General features: G+C 47.2%; 1 long non-coding RNA gene across 3 annotated transcripts; it reads left to right on the top strand.

Annotated features, from left to right (window-relative positions):
- The first annotated feature begins 555 nt into the window (after positions 1-555).
- On the top strand, positions 556-9,540 carry LOC128315349 (uncharacterized). Of its 3 annotated transcripts, XR_008298110.1 has the most exons (4): positions 559-867; positions 6,935-7,134; positions 7,713-8,276; positions 9,412-9,540. It is a non-coding gene; the product is annotated as an uncharacterized LOC128315349 (long non-coding RNA). The 3 variants fall into 3 exon arrangements; XR_008298108.1 differs by having other exon boundaries at positions 556-867; positions 6,935-8,276; XR_008298109.1 differs by lacking the exon at positions 559-867 and adding an exon at positions 1,919-6,433 and having other exon boundaries at positions 6,935-8,276.
- Positions 9,541-9,863: the final 323 nt, after the last annotated feature.

A 9,863-nucleotide genomic window follows, 5' to 3' on the forward strand; every position in this document is an offset into this window, starting at 1 on the left:
TCCCGCCGCCTAAGAACAGTTCCGCCTTATTTCCGACAGGGGGCAGCATTTAGTTTTCCATCCGCGCGACACTATTCCTGGGCTTGCAAATGACTCCAGCCCCAAATAAAGAAAAACAAATTGAAATGAGGATTTTAATCACTGTGAAGGGGAATGAAAGGCTGTGTCAGCGTTTCCATGGTAAGCGCCGCCTTTCAGGGATTTATCATCCCAGCTGTAAAAATCCGCTTTATGCTAGGATTTGGCAAGAGCTTCGGTCGCTTAAAATCTATATATTATTAAAGATTCTCCTTCGAATCAAGACGGAAGCGTGGCTCAGAACGGTGCTCTGCCCCTTGTGGCTGCGCTCCCTGCCAGCTCCGCTCGGCGCGGGCACCCGGGTACAGCCCCTGACCTCTCCGGAAGCCGCTTTGCCTTCCGGAAGTGGTTACGTGAAGGCGGCCTTGACCTCGTGGAGGCGAAGTGGCGATGTTTGTGGGGTCCCGGCTGTGGGGCCGCAGGGGGCTGCTCTCCGAGCACTGGCTCGCTTGCTTCCCTCCCACGCCCCGGGTCCCAGGGCCAGCGAGGGGGGGGGACAGGGGTCCGCACGACCACACGGCACGCTGGGTTCCTCGGCTCCCGAGGCCGGGACCCCTGGTGACATCACAGTGGCAGAATGTCCAGTTGACTCGGCAACCTCAGGCTCGTTCTGATTTTAGCTTGCAGCCTGGGCTCCGGTGATGTGAGGAGAATCAGGCAGCGAGATTATGTTATCAGCCGAAGGAGGAGGCAGTTCGAGTAAAACAGGACCCAGTCTGAACCTTCGTCCCGTCGCACCAAAGCCACCTCTGCTTGGCCTCAAATAAGACCAAATTTACCGAAGCTTTGGTATGCCCTTTACTTGAAACAGGGTGGAGGGGCGGTGGGTGCTTCTCACAATGAAAGAGAACAGGTACGAGCGGAGCAGTGACTCCTGACGATCAGAAATGAATTCTTAGCATGTGCTGGCTGGTGCTTATCAGATGAAGTGTAATCTTCCCCCTCCCGGTACGGGGAGTGGTAGGTACTGTTATCTCCGGTTTTGAAATGAACCACCTGGGGCGCCCGGGTGGCTCAGTCAGTTAAGCGTCTGACTCTTGATCTTGGCTCAGGATATGATCTCACGGTTTGTAGATTCGAGCCCCGCATAGGGCTCTGAGCTCATGGCATGGAGCCTGCTTGGGATTGTCTCTCTCTCTCTTTCCGCCTCCCCACCCCTCCCCAGCTTGCACACTCTCTCTAAATAAATAAACATTTTTGAAAAATGAACAAACTGACGTTCGGAGGTTGGGGAGCTCGTCCTCCTGGCGCCTCAGGGTGAGTAGATGGCAGAGCGGGCCCTGGGAGTCATGAGCTCTGGGTGTCGCACCGGGGAGAGGTGTGACTTCCCCTCCCCTGACCCAGTGCAGGAGCAAGACCCTGAGAGTCCCTGGCCCGTCTTCTCACCCTTCCCAGGGAGGCGAACAGCCTGGCAGGTGCTCGGTAGGCCCCGAGGCCCCTGGCACCGAGGCTCAGAGAGCTCAAGCAAAGCCCACATGCTCACTGGTAACCTAATCATAAGTGGCTGGGCTGGACCGGCCTTCAGGCCAGCTGGTCAAGCAAGCCTTTCTTCACGTTGACAATGCTGGCTCCACAAGAGGAGAGGTGGCTGCCTTAAGATGTCTTCCTGGTCTCCAGGGGGAGAGCCAGAATGGGAGCCTGGGTCCCCCGGGTGTCTCACTTCTGCAGGAGGCGGGGCCTTGTGACGGAGCTCGCGCTGAGCAGGCGAGTCAGGGTCCTGCACTTTGTCCCCACGGTGACTCAGGGCCAGAGCTGTGCCTGGGCAGGGCTGCTGCGGACTGTCCTGTGCCCCTTAGATAATCCGGGTTCAACCCTCATTGCTCAGTCTCGAGAAGGAAAGAGCTAACAAATAGCTCGGGGTGGGGTGGACGAGATCCGTGGTTCTAAGCGCATTCTGAAGCAGAAAAACTCGTTCTTGTTATGATGAGAGTATTATCCATGCCAACCCCCAGAAATGGGACTGTGCGAGCAGCTGTCCAGAGCGGTGGCATCCCTGACGCTGAGGCTGCAGTACCCGGTTGCACTAAGATGTTTTGGGTAGGGTTCTACCAGTTCTGTGTTGCTCTAAGACAGTTTCCACTGGCACGTCGCTATGTTGGTTTACAAGGCGATTAATGGGATGGAACCTTCCAAAGGAGGCCCTACACTGGGTTGGGGGAGAGGAGAGAGGAATGGACAGGGACAATAACATGACCAAAAAGAGCAAAAATTGGGAATGGGGGGTGCCTGGTGGCTCAGTCGGTTAAGCGTCTGACTTCGGCTCGGGTCATGATTTCGCAGTTTGTGGGTTCGAGCCCTGTGTTGGGCTCTGTGCTGACAGCTGGGAGCCTGGAGGCTGCTTCGGATTCCGTGTCTCCCTCTCTCTGCCCCTCCTCTTCTCGCACCATGTCTCTCTCTCTCAAAAATAAATAAACATTAAAAAAATTTTAAAAAGAAAAGAAAAAAATTGGGAATGAAAGTAAGACTTTACTCCTGACCTTACAAAAACAAGAGTTTTTAAGGGACTACTATGAACAATAGAACGCCCACAAATTAGATACCCTAGGTGAGATGAATGAGTTGATAGAACGGCACAGACTATAAAATTGGACTCAAGAAGAAATAGACTTTCTGCACAGACTTATGTCCAACGGAGAGACTGAATTAGTCATTTAAGAACCCCCCTCAAGGAAAAGCTCAGGCCCGTATGTCTTCACGGTGAATTATACAAATATTTAAAGAATAAATATCGATCCTTCACAAAGTCTTCCAGAAACCAGAAGAGGAAGGAACATTTCCGAACTCATTAAATGAGACCAGTATTAACCTGATCCCGAAGCGTTCTAAGATTGATTCAGTGCAGGTGGCGCCTGGGTGGCTCAGTCGGTTGAGCATCCGACTTCAGCTCAGGTCATGATCTCACGGTTCGTGGGTTCGAGCCCCACGTCGGCTCCGTGCTGACAGCTCAGAGCCTGGAGCCTGTTTCAGATTCTGTCTGCCCCTCCCCTGCTCTCGCTCTCTCAAAAATAAAATTAAAAACATTTAAAAAATTAAAAAAAAAAAAAGATTGATTCCGTGCCATACACATCAAAATCCTAGCTTGCTCTTTTGCAGAATTTCACAGGCTGATCCTAAACATCCTCTGGAAATACAAGGAACCCAGAATAGCCAAAATAATTTTGAATCGGAAAAAGAAGCTGAAGGAGTCACGTATCCATCTCGTTTCAAAACTTACTATAAAGCTACAGTCATCAAGCCAGTAAGAATTCAGCATAAGAACAATTAGATCAATAAAATGGAATCAACAGTCTAGAGATAAGCCCTTTCCCTTCTGCTCAATTGATTTTCAACAAGGGTCTGTTGACAACTCAGTGGGCAGGAACAGTCTTTTCAACAAATGGTGCCAGGACAGCCGAGGGCCGCATGCGAAAGAATGAGTGTGGGCCCGTACCTCACATCTTACATAAAGATTAACTCAGAATGAATGATAGACCTACATGTAACAGCTGAAACTATACAACTCTTAGAAGAAAACCTAGGAGTAGATCTTTGTGACTTTGGGTTAAGCAATAGTTTCTTACCCACGACACAAAAAGCACAGTTTATGAAAGTGAAGCTAGGTCAGCTGGGGCTCCATCAAGTTCAAAACTTGTTTTGTTCCAAATGGTACTACTATGAAATGAGAAGACGACCCACAGAATAGGAAAACCAATTTGCCGGTCGTCTATCTGATGAGGGACTCGTATCCCGAATGTGTAAGAACTCTCGCACCTTACTAATAAAAAGACAAATAACCCACTTTGGAGGTGAACAAAGATCAGAGTAGACATTTTTCCAAAAGGAGACAAATGGCTAGGAAGCACACAAAAACACGTGCAACACCTCGGTCGTCACTAGCCGTTGGAGAAACGTGAATCGAAACCATAATGACATCACTTCACGGGCACTAGGATGGCTAGAATCAAGAGCAGAGACGGTAAGTGTGGGGGAAGACGGAGAGAAGTCGGAACCCTCATCCCCCGCCGATGGGGTGGCCGCTCTGGAAAACAGCTGGCAGTTCCTAAAACGTTAAACGTGTTATTTCCATATGACCAGCCAATCTACCCCCCAGTATCGAAGACGTATGTTTACACAAAAACGTGTGCACAACTGTTCATATCAGCATTATTTATAGTACTCAAAATTGAAAAAAACCCAAGTGTCCGGCAACTGATGACTGGGTGAAAGACTGGAATATCCACACAATGGAATATTATTTGCCAATAAAAAGGAATGAAGTACTTATTCATGTTACCACAGGGATGAACCTTGAAAACTTCATGCAATGCAGAAGAAGCCAGACGCAAAAGGCCCTATATTGTATGGTTCGGTTTATAGGAAGTGTCCAGAATAGGAAAACCCACAGAGACAGAAAGTAGATGAGTGGTCGCCAGAACTGGGAGAGGAGGAAGGGTGGGGAGTGACTACTAATGGGCTTCTCTCTGGGGGGATGAAAATGTCCTCAAATCAGATACTGGTGATGGTTGCACAACTCAGAATACACACTGAGTTGTACATTTTAAGTAGGTGAGGTTTATGGTATGTGAGTGTCAATAAAGCTGTTAAAAATTATAAGGGATTAGTTTAAAATAATATGATAAAAGAACGCAGTGGGTTACTTTGCAGCTACTTAAATTAATGCAATTTGTATACATGGATATGGAAAGTTATCCACAATATAGTGAAGGGGGGGGGGTGGAAAGCAGGTTATAATTCATTACAACATGATCTCAGGTTTATAGAAACAGAACACGTGTGTGTGTGTGTGTGTCTGCATGTGTGTGTGCACATGTAAAATAAAATCTGGAAGGATATACAGTAAAGCCTTATTCTGCAAGACTAGCGGACATTTGAATTTTAACTTGATAAACTAGCAGATAAACAAGACTAGCGGACTAATGAATTTTAACTTGATAAACGAGTGATGTCTTGCAGTATGAGTCGTAGGTGACGCTGAAGCTCACATGATCACAACCGAACCAATTTGCTTTGATATACGAGTGCTTTGGATGACAAGGATGTTTCTGGAACGAATTATGCTCGCAAACCAAGGTTTTACTATCTATGAGAAGAGTGTTTTCACTGAGTACCACATGATAAACTATTCTTCTTCAAATTTTTATTTGATCTTTGAAAAAGTAATAAAATCCCATGGCATAAAAGTCAAAAGCTCTACAAGACTCTCTAGTGAAAAATCTTCTCCAAACCACCCTGTTTTCCCTCCGGGTGGCAGCTAATATTACCAGGTGCCTGAGTGTCCCTTGGGAGAATTTGACACACCCAAGGCCTGCTCTGTATGCCCCTTAGCACCTTCCTGTATTGCTTCGCTGTGAATCTTGTCCATACTGAGTTACGGAGTAACTCCCATTATAATGGGAGTCCTCCCTCTTCTTTTTACGGTTGAGTAGAATCTCCGTTCTGCAGATGAGGCGTTGAAAGAAAAATTTTTTTCCATTGAGAGATTATAGTCACGCATTTCCTGTTTCTGAACTTAGCAGGTATTTGACTTGGAGTCAGAAAGAGATTAGGCTCTCTCTCCGAAAGAAGTGCTTGTACTGAGGATTCAGATCTGAGAGGAGTGAGTCCCCGGGGGGTTGCGTGAGGAGCCCGAGAACCCTAGCCCTGAAAACAAAAGGAGAGAGAGGGTGTCCTCTGCATTTGGGGAGAGGCCCGCGAGAGATTCTGGGACTGAGCAGGGAGTCCCCAAAGCATTTAAGAGTCACTCCTGCCTTTTTCTATCCAATCTCCCCTGATGCGAGAATTTGAGGTTTGCTGGGGGCAGGGGACCAGCATTCGTGTCCCCAGGGCCGCTGCTGCCTAGGCAGCTCTGTAATCCTTCCCTGCCCTCCAGCCGAGCCCTAACTAGGACTTTCTGTCCTTGAGCGCACGCTGCGGTGCTTGAGAACCCTCTGGGAACTTTACATCCTACTCTTTCCAGAGCTTCTAAGGTTGTTTAACCTCTACCGTGCAGAAACGTGGGGAGCTGCCTGGCTTTGATTCCAGCCTCTGCCTTCCTCACTGTAGGACCTTGACTGAATTACCCAGCCTTTCTGAGTGTCTCCTATCTCACGGCAAGATGTCAAGGGGAAGATTTAGCCACCACCCAGCCGCTCTCCAGCTTGGTGGCCACAGGCCTGCTGTGAATGGGGCGGGAAAGAGGGAGAAAGGAAGAGATTCTCAGAGCGACTCCTCTTACTGTGCAAAGGCCCGCTCCTGGTCAAGTTCATGCCCAGCACTTTGGTTTTTTATCTGTTTGCTTACCGCTTCCTGGGTCAAAACAAAAATAAAATGCTGCGGGTCTTGTGGTTGCTCTACAACATTTCTGTCATTTCTTCAGGTGAGCTCTCCCCTTCCTGCCCCTCCCATCCCACCCCTCACTTTGCCTCAGCTGGAGTCTGTCTCAGGGAACTTTCATGGAGCTGGTCCCTGGTTCGCCGCTGCACCCTGCCCGCCTGGGTTCTACAAGCACAGACTTCTCGCTCTCTTTGTCACTGAGCTGGTTTATTTGTGAATATTCTTACCCCTCATGCTTCCTGACACCTACCCCCCAGGGCTCTGCACCCCTGGGCCAGTGACTTCTGAGGTTCTAGCAAGAGCTGTCGCCAGCCCTTCCTGTAGGCTGGGCATAAACTCCGGTTCCTGCCTTCCTGGGCCTGGACCCACATGTGGCCGTGGTGAGGGCTCAGCCTGCCCCACTGGAGTAGCTTTGCTAGCCATTTCTGATTAGGAAGTTGCCGAATAGTGAGAGGAGTCGTAAGACCCAATATCCCAGCTGAGGAAGAAATTGGAAGTTTCTGGAAGTTGGCCCAGAATAAAGACCAGGTATTTTCTTCCACAGGAGTGCACGCTTGACTTGACCAAGCTCAGAAGGAGGAATTGTCTTGTAGAAGCTCAGTCTGGACCCGGGGACAAGGCTTCTGGACCCATCATTCTGATGAAAACAACCCAAGTATACACAGGGATTTTCACCGGCGCATCGCTAAGAGCTTTACAAGTAACAGCGAATCTTCACAGAAGACTTCACAGACTGGCAGGCAGGTAGGAAGGAGGCTTCTCTCTTTGAAGATGGAGGTACCAAACCAAGAAGCGATTTATCTCAGAGCTTGAAATGCCAATGACCAAGAAAGGGAACGCTTTCCCGAGCACCTGGTTGAATGCACAATTATTTAATGCTGACAAATTACGTATTTGAAACAATGCTGACTAAAAGCATTCATCAAGCACATTTTATAGGCTGGGCCCTGGGGAAGATAGTTTACATAGTTTGTCCTCATAAGATGCTTAAATATTGGTACCATTACTGGGCCCATTTTACTAATGAGGAAACTGAGGTCCAGAGAGTTTCCCCAACTCACTTAGGTTACACAACCGACAAGTCAGGGAACTGGGCTCAGAACCTAGCTCCCCCTCTGCCAGAGCCAGTTCCTTCCTCAGTCTAGCAAGATAGTTTTAAATACGTATCAACAACCTCAAGAATGTCCCTGCTCTTTGCTCCAACAATCCCACGTCCAGTAACCCAGTCTCTCGAAATAATTCTGAATGTGGAATAAGTGTCTTACAGTTTGACGTGGCTAAGGACACACTGCTGTGTACCCCTCTTCTTCCCCAAATCCCAGTGAAATGATAGAAAAAATACAGAAACAAGAGTAGAGTCTGAGTGGTTGTGGACAGTCAGGAGGAGTGGGAGCAACGTCCAGAAGATTAAGGAATTTCTAAGCAATAGAAGGTCAGTGATGAGATGAATAGGAAACCGCGATGCTGGAGAGCTGAAGGCACAGCCGTCACAGGTGAATTCTCCCCACAGAGTTCCAGAACAGAGGCAACAGACACTGGGTGCACGTGTGAGCAGACAATGGACCGGAGGGCAGTTCTTTCCTGCTGTCCACTCATGGCTCTCCTGCGCGCACACAGTCACCTGAGGCTGGCCCCTGTATCCCAAACTGCATTCCTGGCCAGGCAAATGGGATTCTCATGGGGGAAAGGAGGTGCTCCCCAGCCACCACACAGATGGTCTGCCCAGATGTTCCTCTACAAGTGTCAACAGACAATCGAGAATTGCCAGACATTTCCGAAAAGCCAGAGCCTGAGAGAAGCATAAAAAATAGAACTGACTCCAAGAAAACAGAACTAATACCTGAAACAGAAGAAAACTTTAATTCAAATGAATATCCTTGAGAGAGGTAAGTGAATACCATATCCATTTAAACATATTATAATAGGGGCACCTGGGGGGCTCAGTTGGCCCTCTCTCCCCCTCTCTCTGTCTCTGCCCCTCTTGTGCGCTCACTCTCTCTCCCAAAATAAATACGCTTAAAAAAATAAAAAGAAAAAATATAATAAAGCCTCTCTGAAAAAAGATACTGAGTTCCTGGAAATTAAGCCATGATTGCCAAAATTTAAAAAACTCAATAAATGAGCTAAATAGACCAAATTAGTATGCTGAAAGATCATGCTAAGGGATTTTCCAAAAATGTGTCAGAAAAAAATGAAAAAGTGCCATCATTTACTAAGCTACATGGTATAAAGTACAGAATCAAATACTGATATATCTTTCTTTTTGTAAGAATTTTTAAATGTTTATTTTTGAGAGAGAGAGAAAGAGAGAAACAGAGTGTGAGAGGAGGAGGGGCAGAGAGAGAGGGAGACACAGAATCCAAAGCAGGCTCCAGGCTCTGAGCTGTCAGCACACAGCCCGACTCAGGGCTCGAACCCATGAACTGGGAGATCAGGACTTGAGCTGAAGTTGGAACGCTTAAGCGACTGAGCCACCCAGATGCCCCAACACTGACATATCTTTGTTATGGGAGTTCCAGAGGAGAGAACACAGAGAATGGATAGAAGGAAAAGAAAAAAAAAGATATAGTAGAAGAAAATGTCCTAGTGCTAAAGAAACACTTCAGGTAGAAAAGGACCCAGAGAGAGCTGAGCAAGAATACAAAGCAAGTCTCTAAAACAATTTTCAGAGGGTGCCTGGGTGGCTCAGTTGGTTAGGCTTCCTACTCTTGATCTCAGCTCAGGTCTTGCTCTCATGGTCTTGAATTCAAGCTCCGTACTGGGCTCTGCGATGGGCATGAAGCCTACTTAACAAACAAAAACCTCAATTTTCGAAAAGGCAATGTATCTCATAGAAAAATGGGTAAAGAGCATAGATAATTGACAGAAGACAATATGACCATGGCCAGTAAATAAATGAAGAGTTCAATCTTACATGTCATCAGGGAAATACAAGCTATACTTTATGCCAGTCAAACAGGCATAAATGAAATGCACGACACTATGATGAATCAGTAATTTCACATATATTATTCGTTGTAGCCTTCCAGAGAGCATCTTGGGAGCAGCTATGAAAATCTTAAATATAATGCAACACTTGTATGCGTAGGAATCCATTCTGCAGAAATTTTCACTCAGGTCCGCAAAGACATATGGACAAGGCATTGGGCCATTCCAATAATCGTGACTATTGGAAATCATGTAAGTGTTTGTTAACAGAAGAATAAGTTATGATGTGTGGGTGTGCACGTTATGCACAAGTGCACCCACTAGGGAGTTCTGTGTAATCATCTGAAAGGATGAGGAAGGTGTTTGTGCTCTGATATAAGACAACTTCCGAGTGAAAAAAACCATCAGTGTGGAGGTACGGGGCTACTTTCATTCTTGTTACCAATGTTTCTTCAGTTCAGAGAAGCATTCATTGAGTATTTGTTTGATTATTTCCTTGCCTCCTTGGAGAATCTTACCAGATGAATGTTCAGACTTTGAGAACC

Source organism: Acinonyx jubatus, chromosome C2 (assembly GCF_027475565.1).
Source record: "Acinonyx jubatus isolate Ajub_Pintada_27869175 chromosome C2, VMU_Ajub_asm_v1.0, whole genome shotgun sequence".
In the NCBI taxonomy this organism is placed as follows: Eukaryota; Metazoa; Chordata; class Mammalia; order Carnivora; family Felidae; genus Acinonyx; species Acinonyx jubatus.